Source organism: Rattus norvegicus, chromosome 16 (assembly GCF_036323735.1).
Source record: "Rattus norvegicus strain BN/NHsdMcwi chromosome 16, GRCr8, whole genome shotgun sequence".
Lineage (NCBI taxonomy): Eukaryota > Metazoa > Chordata > Mammalia > Rodentia > Muridae > Rattus > Rattus norvegicus.
Genome location: NC_086034.1, coordinates 27,213,939 through 27,230,190, shown reverse-complemented (window position 1 = coordinate 27,230,190; position 16,252 = coordinate 27,213,939). Strand labels below are relative to the sequence as shown.

At 45.6% G+C, this 16,252-nt stretch overlaps 1 pseudogene; it reads left to right on the top strand.

The window, feature by feature from the left end:
* The first annotated feature begins 3,148 nt into the window (after positions 1-3,148).
* Positions 3,149-10,953, top strand: Envl-ps13 (MLV-related proviral Env polyprotein-like, pseudogene 13; annotated as a pseudogene).
* The last annotated feature ends 5,299 nt before the right edge of the window (positions 10,954-16,252 follow it).

The following is a 16,252-nucleotide window of genomic DNA, read 5'->3' as shown; positions in this document are numbered from 1 at the left end:
GACAGGATAAGCCAAAATCTCTAGAGATAGACTCTTGGGTCACGAAGTTCCCACTGGCCTGGGCAGAGACTGGCGGGATGGGGTTGGCGCTTCAACAGCCCCTCCTAATTATCCAGTTAAAGGCCACCACAACTCCTGTGTCCATAAGACAATATCCCATGACTCATGAAGCTTACCAGGGCATAAGGCCACATATCAGGAGGCTCCTGGACCAGGGCATTCTAATCCCCTGCCAGTCACCTTGGAATACGCCTCTCCTACCTGTTAAGAAGCCCGGCACTGGAGACTATAGGCCGGTACAAAATTTGAGAGAGGTCAACAAAAGAGTAGAGGATATTCATCCAAGTCTCCCAAACCTTTATAACCTACTCAGCACCCTGCCTCCCACCCATACTTGGTATATGGTCTTAGATCTGAAGGATGCTTTCTTCTGCCTCCGGCTGAGCCCGGAAAGCCAGCCCTTATTTGCTTTTGAGTGGAAGGACTCTGAAATGGGGCTTTAGGGACAGTTGACTTGGACAAGGTTACCACAGGGTTTCAAAAACAGCCCAACGCTCTTTGATGAGGCCTTACACCGGAACTTGGCTGACTTTCGAGTCCAGCACCCCACTCTCATACTCCTTCAGTATGTTGATGACCTCCTTCTAGGGGCCACTTGTGAAACAGCATGCCACCAGGGAACAGAATCCCTCTTGCAGACTTTGGGGCGATTGGGCTATCGAGCTTCTGCCAGAAAGGCTCAAATTTGCCAGACCCAGGTTACTTATTTAGGCTATCAACTAAGGGACGGACAGCGATGGCTGACTCCGGCTAGGAAACAGACCGTGGCCAGCATCCCGGCCCCAAAAAATGGCCGACAGCTACGGGAATTCCTAGGAACAGCGGGATTCTGCCGCCTCTGGATTCCTGGGTTTGCCAAGATGGCAGCCCCCATGTACCCTCTCACTAAACAGGGGGTGCTATTCCAGTGGGGGGCAGAGCAACAGGAGGCATTTGATAACATTAAACGGGCTTTGCTGCCCTCCCCTGCCTTGGGTCTCCCAGACATCACCAAGCCCTTTGAACTATTTGTGGATGAGAAACAAGGGTATGCTAAGGGGGTCCTACCACAAAGACTGGGACCCTGGAAGCGCCTGGTAGCCTACCTGTCTAAGAAATTAGACCCTGTGGCCTCTGGTTGGCCACCATGCCTGAGAATGGTGGCAGCCATTGCCGTCCTAACCAAAGATGCTGGGAAGCTGACCTTGGGGCAGCCACTCACCATTCTGGCACCCCATGCAGTGGAGGCTTTGATAAAACAGCCCCCTGACCGTTGGCTCTCTAACTCCCACATGACCCACTACCAAGCCTTGCTACTGGATGTGGAACGGGTGCAGTTTGGGCCCGTGGTCGCTCTCAACCCAGGCACTCTGCTTCCTTTGCCAGAGGAGGCAGAACACCACGACTGTCTGCAGATCCTTGCAGAAGGACATGGAACCAGGCCAGACCTATCGGGCCAACCTCTCCAGAACGCTGACCACACATGGTACACCGATGGTAGCAGCTACTTGGTGAACAGAGAACGGAAAGCTGGAGCTGAGGTCACTACGGAGGACAAAGTGATCTGGGCGAGCGCCCTGCCTGCTGGTACCTCTGCACAACGGGCTGAACTCATTGCCTTAACCCAGACGCTCAGGATGGCAGAAGGTAAGAGGCTAAATGTATACACAGACAGCCGTTACGCCTTCGCCACTGCACACATCCACGGAGAGATCTACCGGAGGAGGGGGCTGCTCACATCCGAGGGTAAGGACATTAAGAACAAGGCTGAAATTCTGGCCCTCTTGGCAGCTCTGTTCCTACCCAAAAGACTAAGCATTATGCATTGCCCAGGACACCAGAAGGGACACAGCCTGAGGCACGGGGGAATCGGCTAGCTGATGCCTCGGCGCATGAGGCCACTATGGGCACCCAAATTCTGCCCTTAAATAGCCAAGATCAACCCACGTCTCCGCAGCCGGAACAGACTGGTTGGCTCTATACCAAGAGGACATAGAGCTCCTAAAGAAAATGGGGGCCATTTGTTATCCTCAATTGAAGCGGTGGGTCTACAAAGGGAAAACAGTTATGCCTATGAAGATGACCTTTGAATTAATCTATCTACATAAATTAACCCATTTGGGGTTCAAGAAGATGAAAACTCTTTTAGATCGAGAAGAGACAGGCTCGTTCCTCTTAGATCGGGACAGAGCAATACGGAAAGTGACTGAGAGTTGCAAAACTTGTGCTCAGGTTAATCCAGGAAAGACTACGATTAGACAAGGAGTCCGTCCCAGGGGACGCCGCCCGGGCACCCACTGGGAGATTGACTTTACTGAAATTAGACCAGGTATGTATGGACACAAGTACCTCCTGGTGTTTTTGGACACCTTCTCAGGATGGGTCGAGGCCTTTCCCACAAAGCATGAGACTGCAAAGATAGTCACCAAGAAGCTCCTCGAAGAAATCTTTCCTAGGTATGGCATGCCCCGAGTGATGGGGTCGGACAACGGGCCCGCTTTCATCTCCCAGGTAAGTCAGTTGGTGGCCAAATTACTGGGGATTGATTGGAAATTACATTGTGCATATAGACCCAGAGTTCAGGACAGGTAGAACGTATGAATAGAACAATTAAGGAGACTTTATCCAAACTTCTGCTTGCAACTGGCTCAAAGGATTGGGTATCCCTCCTTCCCCTAGTTCTCTATCAGGCCAGGAATACACCAGGCCCCCATGGTTTAACTCCTTTTGAAATAATGTTTGGGGCACCACCCCCATTTATCAATTTCTTTGATTCAAACATTGCTGATTTCGCTAACAGCCCTTCTCTGGCAACACATCTACAGGCCTTGCAGATCATACAAAGAGACATCTGGAAACCCTTGGCCGCTGCCTACCAGGACAGACTAGTACAACCGGTAGTGCCACACCCGTTCCAGATTGGAGACACCGTGTGGGTGCGCAGACATCAGACCAAGAATCTCGAGCCACGGTGTAAAGGAGCCTACACCGTCCTCCTGACCACCCCGACAGCCTTGAAGGTAGATGGGATTGCTGCTTGGATCCATGCATCTCACGTCAAGGCAGCCTGCCTTGAGGAAGCGGCGGATCACAACACAGTGCCCCAGACATGGAAGGTTCAGCGTACCAAAAACCCCCTAAAGTTAAGACTCTCACGCTGTTCCTCCTAACCACCTCCATTTTGTGGCCCATGGTCAGCAGGAAGACGAGCCCCCACCAGGTATATAATGTCACCTGGACAATTACCAACCTCATGACGGGGGAACGGGCCAATGCCACCTCCATAAGAGGGACATTGGCCGACGCCTTCCCCATCTTATACTTTGACCTATGTGACCTGGTGGGCGACACGTGAGGATCCTTTGCTAAATATGGTTGCTATTCCCAAGGGCAGAGGTACAGAACCCAGAGCAAGGGATTCTACATTTGTCCTGGGCATAAGGTAAACAAATGGTGTGGGGGGCCGGTGGATGGGTATTGCACCAAGTGGGGATGCGAGACCACCAGGGAGGCATACTGGAAGCCATCCTCTTCCTGGGACCTGATTACCCTAAAGCAAGGGGTTACTCCCTCTCATGAACAATGCCAAGACAACAAGGGCGGGAGATGCAACTCCCTAGTTCTACAGTTTACCGCCTCAGGTAAAAAGGCGTCTTGGGATGGGCCCAAATCCTGGGGCCTGCGCCTGTACGTCTTAGGACATGACCCAGTGACTATGTTCTCCTTAAATAGATGGGTCGCTAACCTGGCCACCCAATCTATCGGGCCTAATACCGTCTTAAAGGACCAAAAACCTCCTTCCATCCCGGGGCCAGCCCAGCCCCCAGTACAGCCTAAATCCACCCAGACTCCTGGTGGAGTCTCAGTGCCTGTCTCAGTGCCTTCCTCCTCCTCAGTTGTGGGCTCCGATGCCCCAACCACCCAGCCGCCAGGTACCGGAGATTGGCTAATTAATTTAGTGACTGGTGCATATCTGGCCCTCAATTATTCAGACCCTTCCAGAACTCAAGAGTGCTGCTTGTGCCTTGTCTCCAGCCCACCTTACTATAAAGGAGTGGCAGTCCTAGGTAATTATACTAACCAGACCATTGTCCCGGACAGCTGCACCGCTGTCCCTAGCCATAAACTGACTCTGCCAGAGGTCTCAGGGCAGGGCCTCTGCCTCAGGAACATACCCTCTATTCATCAGGTTCTCTGCAAGGCCACTAAGAAAATTCACGCTGGGAACTATTACCTAGCAGCCCCTACAGACAACTACTGGGCCTGCAACACCGGACTAACGCCCTGCATTTCAGCCACAGTCCTCGACCAATCCTCTGACTATTGTGTATTGGTAGAAATCTGGCCCAAAGTCACCTACCACGAGCCTGAGTACATATACTCCCATTTTGAGAAACAGACCTGATTTAGGCGAGAACCCCTCACCATGACTTTAGCTCTGCTCCTAGGAGGAATCACCATGGGAGGGTGTCGTGCGCCCAATGTCTCACCAGCAAGAACGACGCACAGACACCAGGATCCTTCTGCAGCAAAGCGTTTATTGCGTCTTGAAGAGGAGAGAGCAAGCCCCAGAATGGCACTGCTTATATACACCCTAATGTGGAGTGTCCACGCCTGATTGGTCGCTTACCCATGATCTCATTGGCACGCCCCGGGGTGGGCAAAGACTTGGCGCGAACACACTCTTGCACATGCTTACACAGCTAGTCTCCTGAAAGGAAGTTGGGCTGGTGCAGCAGAAGCCAGCGCCATCTTATAATGGCGAATGCTATCGCGGCTTTCCACATGGGGCACAGCGGAAGCCAGCGCCATCTTGTAATGGCGAATGCTATCGCAGCTTTCCACATCTCCCCCTTTTTATTTTACTAGAATGAGGCTGGTCTAGGCCTCTGCAGTTACGTCCATCTGCTGTGGCTCCTGTCTTAGGTCGTTCCTCTAATGTCACAGCCTTATCCGTCGTAGGGTAACCCTATCGCCATCGGGCCCCATGTCTTAGATTGGTCTGTGCATGAGGAAAGTTGCCCGTCTCTGGATACTGCAGTGCTGTGTGACAGTAACTGCTAAACGACCTAGGGCGAACTCTACAAAAGAGGCCAGCCAGAAAATGAGTTAGTGGGGAAATCATGATCACCTTATCGCGTGCAATTAGGAAACCTCAGCGATGTAGAAGGGCTGATCAAAGAATCATTGAGTCTCTCTCATCCCAGTACAATGGATCCACAAATCCATGGGGTGCAAGAGCAGAGAACTCACATGCTGACTAATTCCTTTGCATAGATAACCAAATTCCAGGGGAGGCCCCTTGTTCAATGGCCACAAGTGCTTGAGTGACAACGACCTTATCACATTTCTGTTGAGATCTGAGTTTGCAAACCAACCATAGCATGAACACTAATCCACAGCATAGGGCTGCACCAAACCGAGCCACCCCCGATAAGTAGTGGACACCTCATCTGGTTCTCCTCAGCTGCTACTACCAAGGGCCGTAGTCAAGCCGCTCCTATAATACAATTTAGAATTCCCAATTGTAAACAACTACTCCAGAAAGTTCACCCACTGTGCTTGCCTAACAATAGAATGGGGGAGGGTAACTCTAGACACTGCAGACACAATGGCTGCAGCAGTAATGGCTGCTACAATAGCAATGAAAGTAACAAGGTCTTTCCCAGGACAGTTCAGGATCTCTGGAACAACCAGCAGGCAAGGGAACCAAGTCTGAGATCTGCAGAACCAGGGCAGAGTTCCCCACTCCACAGCAGCTTCATGCAGGTGGCATTCCTGTGAAGCTACAGACTGCAAAATGACAACACCAGTCAAGGCAGCAAGAGTCACCAGGGGAATGAGGGGGGCAGGGGTAACAGCTGGAGTCCAGTCTTCTCCAGCAAGCAGCAGTGCCCAGAGGGTCGGAGCACAGGCCACGGTGGGACGGGACACAATGACTGCAGCAACGCCAGAATTTCTGTGATGACAAAAGTAGAGGGGGAATCCTCCATCTTCCTCCAAGGACACAGGAATGACTCCAGGGACCCGAACCACGAGAGCTGAATCTTTATGCTCCCAGGATCAGCAAGTCTCACCAGCCACTCAGGCAGCTGGCACACTCCTGTAGCATCCTGTAGAAAAAACACAAACATTCCCTCTTCCCCATATAAAATACCTGGACAGGATCATGCCAATATGTGGATCTTTCTATTTCACCTAGGCAGAAGTATGCCTAGTTGTAGGGTGCCATAAACCTTGGCATCCAAATTTTAAAATTGAAATAAAAAGAGTATTATTTAGCATACAGGGATAACTCCCCCTTTTATTTATTGAAATTTTGTTAAAATATTATTTATTAAGATAAGTCCTTGAGGATTAAATTGAGGACACTGAGCACTTGTATTTATAAATTGACTTTTATACCAAATTATTGTCTCCAGCATTATTGTTTTGTATATATAAAGAATGAGATTTTTTGACTAACTGTTCCTATGTAAGGCCTATAATCTGCCTGGTATCGTTGTCCTCCCTTGCTAAGGGGTCCAGGCAATCCAGTTGAGTTCTTAAATGGCCTATAAAGGGACAGTACTTAGTGCTCTTAACCACTAACCCATCTCTCCAGCCCCTCACCAGCTTTATTTACCTAAACATAAGGATTAATTAGAAATGCCAAATCCTGTAAACAAGGTCCAGATTTAGCCTTATTTAGAAATCCCTGAGTTGGCAGGGTGAGGCTGGGCGTTGAAAGTAAGCAAATGGAGTCTTCCTCTTTTCGTGAGGGTGTGTTATCAACTCCATTACCATTTTCAAAGAGCTGGGTCTATGGTTTTGTTTAGTTGTCTGAGCCAGAGCACTGAAAGGACAGTGAGTTGTCAGACATTCACACTGAAATCATCACTCACTGATTTCAAGTAGAAAACTTGCCTCCAATAAAGCATTAACTAATTGTAAAATTTAAGGTTTAGTAGTATCAAAAAAAAAAGAAAACTTTTTAATAAACTGTAAACCATAAGCCATACATTGGCTATCAGTATATGAATTGAAAGCTTGATTTTTAACATTTAAAAACAGTGGCTACAGCACGTAATTTAATAGTCTGTGTTGAAGCAGGGGAAACTCAAGAGAATAAACAAGTGATCCAATCATACATGTAGCCTTTTCGTTAGATGAACCACCTATAAATACACTAAGCGCATTTTCTATGGGTTGCATGCACAAATTTACAGTAAATACAAAAGCATGCAAAGAGTAAAATTATCAATTTTGCCTGAAATTTGTATATGTAATAGGCCAAATATCAGTATTTTGTAAGAACCAATTTGATTGCTGTTTGGAATAAGGTATATTTCACCAGGTTTCTTTTTAAAATACTTCCATGACTCTAGCCTAAAATTTTGTACTAATGCGACAAAAGCTTTATCTCCAATTAGGATAACAAAGGCTTAAGTCCTCTGGTAAGGTGAGGTATTTTGGCAATTAACATATCATTGGAAGCTTAAAATTAGTTTCAAATATTCTTTTCTGGAGTAGTGTAACAGCTACTCCCCAAATATTAAAGCTCATTTTGAGAGCAAAGGTTTGTAGTAAAAATTTCCATATACACTGAAAGATTCAAAGTTTTAACTTCTTACATTGAAGAAGCAACAAAATTACATAATACAAGGATATTAGCCATTCTTTTGTAAAATGTTTAATGATATCACTTCATGGGCTCTCTAAAATTATAAGCAAGCTCATGAAATGAAAACTCACAATCACCAGGACGTAAACAAATTGCATAAAATCAATCCTCTAAATCTATCTTGAAATGGCAGTTGGAGTAAGCAAACAGGCTATATAATGCTCTCACAAGTTCTAAAACCTCATCAATCCTTTGTAAATCTTGTAACAGTCTCTACCTGTTTGATTTTTTCTCAATAATAAATAAGTTTGAGTTAGTCAATGAAACACTGGCAATCCTTAATCACAATCCTTAAGTTCTCCTTGTAACACAAGAGCACAACCACAACTTTGGGAAGTCACCTGAGTTCTGAGTACGTGACTAGGCAGCTGTCCTTGGGGCAGTGGAATTAGCATCAAAATACAGATAACTTCAGGGAAAACCACAACTTTGGAAAGCAAAACTCAACCTCCAACAATCTAGTCTCCAAAATCCAGTCTCCAAAACACCAAGTCTATCCCTTCATGCTACAAGTTTGAGCCAATTCCTACATATCAACACACGATGGTGTGGTCTCCAATACCTCAACAAAGAGACATTGCCCTAAATTCTTTTAGAAGCCTGGTTTCTAGAGTAAGAATTCCATAAAAATATTATCTCAATTTAGACCTGTTTCCCTAGGTTGGCTCATGCCACATGTTGTCTAGAATGACTCCATTCAAATTACCAGCTTTATGTCAACTTTCTGTTACCAATATTATACCTTTTTAACCATATCTAATAACTTAAAAGCCAATAGTCCATAACCAAGGCATGTAGAGCATATTTATACATTTAAAACCAATCAGAAACAAAATTGAAGTGGCTACACAAATCTTTAATATTTAGACCAAGCACCATTTTTACTTTTCTAGCTATGATTTTAAGAGAAGCACCTTGTCACCTGCTAAGTCTAATAATAAGTCAGGGATTTTTCTAAGAGAAACAGCCATGAGCTCCTGTACCAAAGAAGCTGAGGAGCTGCTGGTGCCTTTAAGATCAGCTCATGCAGACACTCAGCCCCTCGGGCAGCTTCTCCAGCTGACCTAGACTCCTGACTACAGGTACAGGGCTCCAAGGACTGATTGAAACTGCTTTTTATTCATTTGTTCCTTTTTTGAAACGAGTTAAAACCAAATCAAGGTGTGAACTACTGGCAGATAAAGTTTTTACCATTTTCTCTTTTGAACATGAAACATAAAACATTTAAGCAACAAGAAACAAAAACCACAGACATAAACTGACATACAGCGACAGCTTGGTGCACCAAGGACAGACAATAGACAGAGGGGAAAAACTAGATGGCGTCCCACCAAAGGGACCCAGATTTCAATAGGAGTCAGCAGAGAGGTAGGATTTCCCCTTTCCCACCACTTCCACTGTGACCATCCACTCGAGTGGAGTTGATATGGACGATGGATTGTCTCAATTCCTGAACTAGTCCATCAACGTGTTGAAACCAAATTCCTGTAAGATACTGAGATATATTACGGGATATCTGAGCAGCACGACTGACATTCACAAATGGTATGGAAGTGAAACACAGTCCTGAATATTTCCACTCACAACCCAATTACATTAACTCCATCAAGCTGTGCATGGGCGTTGAGATGTCCTTGGGGGTAGGGGGTAGGAAAAATGAAACTAATGCTGTAGCTGATGTGTTCTGACTGGTCCCAGCTGAAAGTCCTTGAGACCAGGAATCCAAGTAGGCACACTCTGTACAATTCTCAAGACAAAATTTTAGAATCGAGATATCTTTTTGTTTGATTCTCCTGAATAAATTTTTCAGGCGGTCTACCTCTATCAAATCTGATCAGTATGACTCTGTGAAGTTTCCAGAGCCTAATCACACCTTTTACAAGCACAAAGACAAAATTTTTCTCCCAAAATACTGTGTTCCTTTTATCTCCTTCCTGTTTCTCTCCCAGGGCGTACTTTCCCTTATCTCTTGCTTCCTCAGATCCAAAGTCCTTGGAAGGGCCTCTTTTCTTATGTGCACCTTTCCTTCTTAAAGCTTCTAATCTTTCACCTCGCTCTGTTTCTGACATGCTGTCCTGTAACTCCTCTAACGCCCCTTGTCCTGCTATTACTGTTGTGTGGCATTTCTCATCTTCTAGGCACGACTTCTGACTGTGCCTAGTGGCAGCCGCAAAATCGAAAACCAAAAGAAAAAGAATGAGCGCTGCCAAAACAATAACAAAAGCTTCCACCGCATCTTCTAATGGGAGAGAGAGATGAGAGAGATCAAGACCAAACATGCCTCTCAGAGCCTACCTGTGTCCTGCAGTTCTGGATCCTCTCTGCGAACGGAGGCTCTCCTCGGCGCTGGCGATGGTGAGGCGTTTGTCCCAGGTTTCAGCACCAAATATCACACGCCCAACGTCTCGCCAGCAAGAATGACGCACAGACACCAGGATCCTTCTGCAGCAAAGCGTTTATTGCATCTTGAAGAAGAGAGAGCGAGCCCCAGAATGGCGCTGCTTATATACACCCTAATGTGGCTTGTCCACGCCTGATTGGTCACTTACCCATGATCTCATTGGCACGCCCCGGGGTGGGCAAAGACTAGGCACGAACACACTCTTGCACATGCTTACACAGCTAGTCTCCTGAAAGGAAGTCGGGCTGGCGCAGCGGAAGCCAGTGCCATCTTGTAATGGCGAATGCTATCGCGGCTTTCCACAGGAGGGATGGCTGCAGGTATAGGGACGGGAACCACTGCCCTCATAGAGACAGGTCACTTTTGCCAGCCACAGGCAGCCATGAATCTAGACTTTAAGGCCATTGAGGAATCTGTAAGTGCATTAGAAAAATCCCTAACATCACTATCTGAAGTAATCCTACAAAATAGAAGGGGACTAGATATGTTGTTCCTTTGCAAGGGAGGGCTGTGTGCCGCCTTAAAAGAAGAATGTTGTTTCTATGCAGATCATACAGGAATAGTAAGAGATAATATGGCTAAGCTCCAAGAACGCTTAGCCCAGAGACAAAAACTGTTTGATTCCCAACAAGGGTGGTTCGAGGGGTGGTTTAACCGATCACCTTGGTTTGCTACCCTGCTGTCAACCTTGATGGGACCCCTAATTATTCTTCTCCTAATCCTCCTTTTTGGCCCCTGCATCTTAAATAGGTTGGTGCAGTTTATGAAGGACAGACTCTCAGTCATTCAGACATTTGTGCTGACACAACAGTATCAAATGTTGAGACAACAAGAGACAGAGGTACCTTAACCAGGTTAAATGAAAGATTTCACTCAATGTTAAAAGAAAATGGGGGAATGAAAGACACCCCCCCTTAAAGGAAAACTATACGAGCTTAAGGTCCACAACTATAAAAGTAAAAAAATAAGTTTTAAAATTCACAGGCTCAGAGCTGAAACAGGCCCGGGCAAGCCCAGGCACGCCCAGGCCCTGTGAAGCCTGCCCCGCCGTTAAGACTAACAGACCATAAAGATAAGGAAAAAGGAATGCAGGAACCAGCCCGAGTTATCAGTGCTGACTCATAGGCCATCTGGCAGGAAGAGATAAGCCCCTAGCCCCTGACATTCCGGACACCCCAGCCTGCACATACTCTTTTGCTGCGTAACCATGCATTCGTGCCTCATTTGAATACACCAATCAAGTCCCTGTAACCATGCATCTGCTTCTGTATGCCTGCTTCTGCTCCCCAGAACCCTATAAAAACACTTCCCCGGTCTTCCTGGGCGCGCCAGTCCTCACGAGCTGACTGAGACGCCCACAGGTACCTGTGTTTCCTGACAATAAACCCTCTTGCTGATTGCATCCGGCGGTTTCAGCCTGGTCATTGGGCTTGGGGATCTCCTTCCCAAAGGATGATTCTATCTGAGGGTCTTTCACCTTGTACCTCTATCTATATTTTTAGCCATTTTATTTGATAATCTCTAACTAGTACAGGACTAAAAGTAAAATTTGAACGTGAAATCTAGTTACCTGGATAAATAGAAGCATATTTGAGAGCAAAATGTAAATTTGACCTTCATATTAAGAGGCTTCTAAAAAGAGATTAAATCTACACCTATAGTAACTGTCTCCCCATAAGAATCAAAGAGAAATACTATATAGTTATGGTTATTAACAATTTGCATATTTAGCCTTCCCACAGATTATATCCCCACAGAACAATATTATTATTCATATTAATATTGATAAATATTAATAAAAGATATGAATACCATGAAGCAGTGAAGGAAAACAGGTAATAACATTTGGAGACAAAAAGCAAAATAAATGCAGCAAATGCTTACAACAGAAATTTAAGACATCAAAGCAGCTTTATTCTGCTGTGGTTTCCAATGCGACATCACCCAAACACTCATGGGTGACATTTCACCCATACTTGGTCACCAACTAGTGGTGCTGTCTGAAGAGGTTGTGGGACCTTTGGGAAGTAGAACCTTAATGGAGGAAGTGAGTCACTGGGGGTAGATCTTGAAGGTGGAAGGGGGAAATATTAGAAGTTGTCCAGGAAGATTGGGAAGGGATAGTTGGGAGTGGATAAGATCAAGATACATTGTAAATATGTATAAAATGTTCAAAGATTAAGTAAAATATTAAAAACAAATAAGTTTTAAGAAGGCAAATGGGAAAGGAGCTAATTTACATTTGGATATCCTCCAAGTTCATATACCGCACTCCCATATTGGAATAGGCTACCTTGGAGAGTTATCAATCCATGAGTCTTGAATAGGACTAGTGGCTTTATCAAATGTGCTACAGAAGTTTGTTCACCCACATATTCTGTGAGTTACATGGAGAAAACAGCTATCTTTGAGGAGTTTTCAGCAGACCTTAAGCCTATTTGCTCCTTGACTGCAGACCAAGCAGTCTTTCCAGGGAACCAGCTTTCCACTTGTTATGTGCACCTATTGAGGAATTTTATAACAGCACCCCAGATGGAAAGAACTGCCTTCCTCTGCTCTGCAATTTCTTTTAGCTTAGTGATCCTGTATAAGTGTTTATCTGCATGGCATTTCCAAAGGATTGCATGTGTAATGCCTCAGTTTATCTGTTACAACAGGGCTTATGTTGGGATTTCACCATAGTTTAATCAAAGTAAAGTTGCTCCTTTGGGGAGGATTTCTACAATATGCTTTATTCCTAGAACAACATGTAGATGCTTAACTGGTATGCTGAAGGTTGAGCAGTTTTCCAAACAGAAACATTAACAAAAGATCAATCTTAGGGCTACAATTAGATACTTTTTAAAAATGATGGCATCTAGTCTATTTAAAATCTATCTTCTATTTCACTCTTTATGTATTCATCTTTCTGGTAATACAAAGATTTTCTTTTCAACGAGCAGGAAATAGATTTCTGTTCAATTCATGGTATGTGTAAGGACAATGTGGATCTCCTTGGCCATGTGACCTTCAAGGGAAGGGTGGTCTTGAACTCCTCATAAATTCTTTCACTCTGAGAAAAGACAGGGCACTGTCACTGGGACCTTGGCGGAGCAATAGCTCTCAATGTTGGATTTCATAAAATAAAATATGACCAAGAAAAATGTTCAGGAAAGAGTTGCAACATGAGGGATGATTAGAATGGTACATGTCCTTGTCCCCTTTTAGAAGCCACGTGAACTTCATTAAGGAATTTGGGGGTGTTCATCTCTTGATAATTTCAAGGCTGATGGAATAGTGACCAGCTCTTTTAAGTTTTTTAAACTTATCATTTTGCATGCCCTCCCTCCTGGTCCCCCACCTCACACAGTGATTCTTCCCATGCCTCCTCCTCTTCTCCTCTGAGACAGTGGAGATCCCCATCCTGGCACATCAAATCATTGCAGGGCTAGATGAATCCTCTCCCACTGAGACCAGACAAGGCAGCCCAGAATGTATTCCCCAGACAGGCAACATCTTTAGGGATAGCCCCTGTTCCAGTTGTGACCACATAAAGACCAAGATGCATATCTGCTCATAGGTATACAGTAAGGGTGAAGGGATTGGTTCAGCCCCTGTACAGTCTTTGGTTCTGTCTTTGAGAGCCCCTAAGTTCCCATGTCTCTCTAGAGTTCCTATCACCTTTGGTTCCCTCAACTCTTCCCCCAACTCTTCCATAAGAGTCCCCAGAGCTCCATCCAATATTTGACTGTGGGTCTCTACATCTGTTTCAGTCAGCTACTTGGCAGAGTCTCTCAGAAGAGAGTTATATTAGGTCCTTGTCTGCAAGCATAAGAGTATTATTAAAAGTGTCAGGGGTTGGTACTTGCCCATGGGGTGGATTTCAACCTGGGCTGGTTATTGGTTTGCCATTCCCTCAGGCTCTGCATTTCTTGTATACGGGATAAATTTTGGATCAAAAATTTGGGGAGTGGTTTGCTATCACTATTGCTCCAATGAAATTCCTGCCTGCTAAAGGAGGTGGCTTCTTCAGGTTCTGTAGCTCCACTGCTGTGTCAGTTAAGGTCAGCCCCATTGATTTCTGGGAGCCTCCCCTATCCCAGGTCTCTGGCACATCCTCTAATGCTTCCCACCCTCCCATGCCCACCAAATGCAGATATCCATTCATTCCCTGTAGGTCAGTGGACTATTTCAGGAAACTTGGCAAGGTGGAATGGCTTCAGAGACCCTGACAACCAGGCACACATCTGAGGATGGTAGACATCTCCCTGCTCCCTACCAAGATTCCTGGCCCAGAACACGGGACCACACGCTGGACAAGCAGTTGTAACCAATAGTCACATAGCCCAGGACAGAGTTCTTCATGGTAATGAGAGGTATCTAAAGACACTATGGGTTTAGCCAATTAACTTCACTTCCTGGGCATTCCATGCTGGAAACAGTATTTATTCTCTGGTCCACCCCCAGGATGTGGTGTGTACCCATTTTCCAGGATGAACAATAAACAGTTTGGAAACAAAGACTGTCTTTTTCATCATGAAGCACTGGAGGGAACATGGAGAAAGCCCTCACCTACAGAACTGTGCTGCCTAAGTCTCCCACAGAAGGCCCCTCTGTGCTCCAGGACATTTGCCCACTAAACTAAGGGCACTGGCAGATAAGCTAAGTTTCGTTCCCCATTGCCCCCACCCTCAGCCCATGGGCCCCCTCTGTTTCCAACTCCCCTGACTTTCTGTGGCATCTGAATGTCCAAGAGTTTGGGAACCCCTGGGTTCAAGCTCCTTCTGGCAGGCTGGTAGGCCACCTTTGTTCCTGCCTCTGTGCATCCCAGAGGTGACTGGAAACCTGGGAATCGGGGAAACCCAGCTTCAGCTTCAGCTTATGTCATTTCTCACTTGAGCTGAGGCTCCAGACCGGGCTGTCAAGGACCCTAGGGGCTTTTGCCAGACTTATGCCCACCCACCTTGGGGCAAGGCTAAGCCAAGTTCCATTTTCCACCCACAGGAACATTCTTGAGTAGAAAATTCTCAGAATGTGCTGACTGATGCTTGCTAGCCAATAGACTTAAAGGTCAATATGCTTAGTCAATAAATTTGAAGTGTAACATTGCTGGTGTAACCTGTGCCCTTAAAAAGTATAAAACGTACTTGTAAGAGCCATTTGAGGTGGCCTTCTAGTCATGTGCCTTAAGGGACTAATTGAAGGCCAACTCCAACTTATTGGAAAATAAACCTTTTGCTTTTGCATCAATCCGCATCTTGGTGTCTCACTCCAGGGAATCTAGAAGTAAGTACCACTGACCAAAGGTCTGGGCATTACAGCTGCATTCCTCCACCACCTCCAAGTAGAGCATTGGCACTTTCTGCCAGCCCAGCACCAAATGGCGATATAGGGTAAAATGTAGCGTTCTGTGTTTCTTCTTCCCAGCAGAGTTCCTGCACCCCAGTGAGACAGACTGGGCCACAGTTCCCATGGCCCTCTGGTCCACTTTCCTATCTCTCCCCACACCATATCCCTCAAACTCCAATTCCCTTGCCCTCCCCCTCCCCACCCAGTTCTCTCCCTCTATGTCCACTTTCTGTTCTAAATAAGATCCATGCATCCTCACTTGTGCCTTCCTTCTTGTTTAGGTTCTTTGGGTCTGTGGAGAGTAGCATGGTATCCTATATTTTATGGCAGATATCTACATATAGATGAGCACATACTATGCATGGTCTTTTGGGTCTGGGTTACCTCACTCAGAATGATATTCTTGAGTTCCATGCAAAGTGATGTCTTTGTTTTTAATTGTAGATGTAATTTATCTGTTCTTCAGGACATCTTTTTTTCCCAGTTTCTGCTATTACCAATAAAACTGCCATGAACACAGTTGAGCAAGTGTCCCTGTAGTATTGTGGGGCATCTTCTGGGTATATGCCCAGGTGTGGTTTTCTAGTTTTCTGAGAAACCACTAAATTGATTTCTAAAGCAGTGATACAATAACTTCAGAGAGTTGAAGTTATTGACATACAGATCTTTCACTTGATTGGTTAATGTGACACCAAGATATTTTATATTATTTGGGACTATCGTGATGGTTGTCATTTCCCTAATTTCTTTCACAGCCTGTTTATCTTTTGAGTAGAGAAAGGGTACTGACTTGAATTCATTTTATACCCAGTCAATTTGCT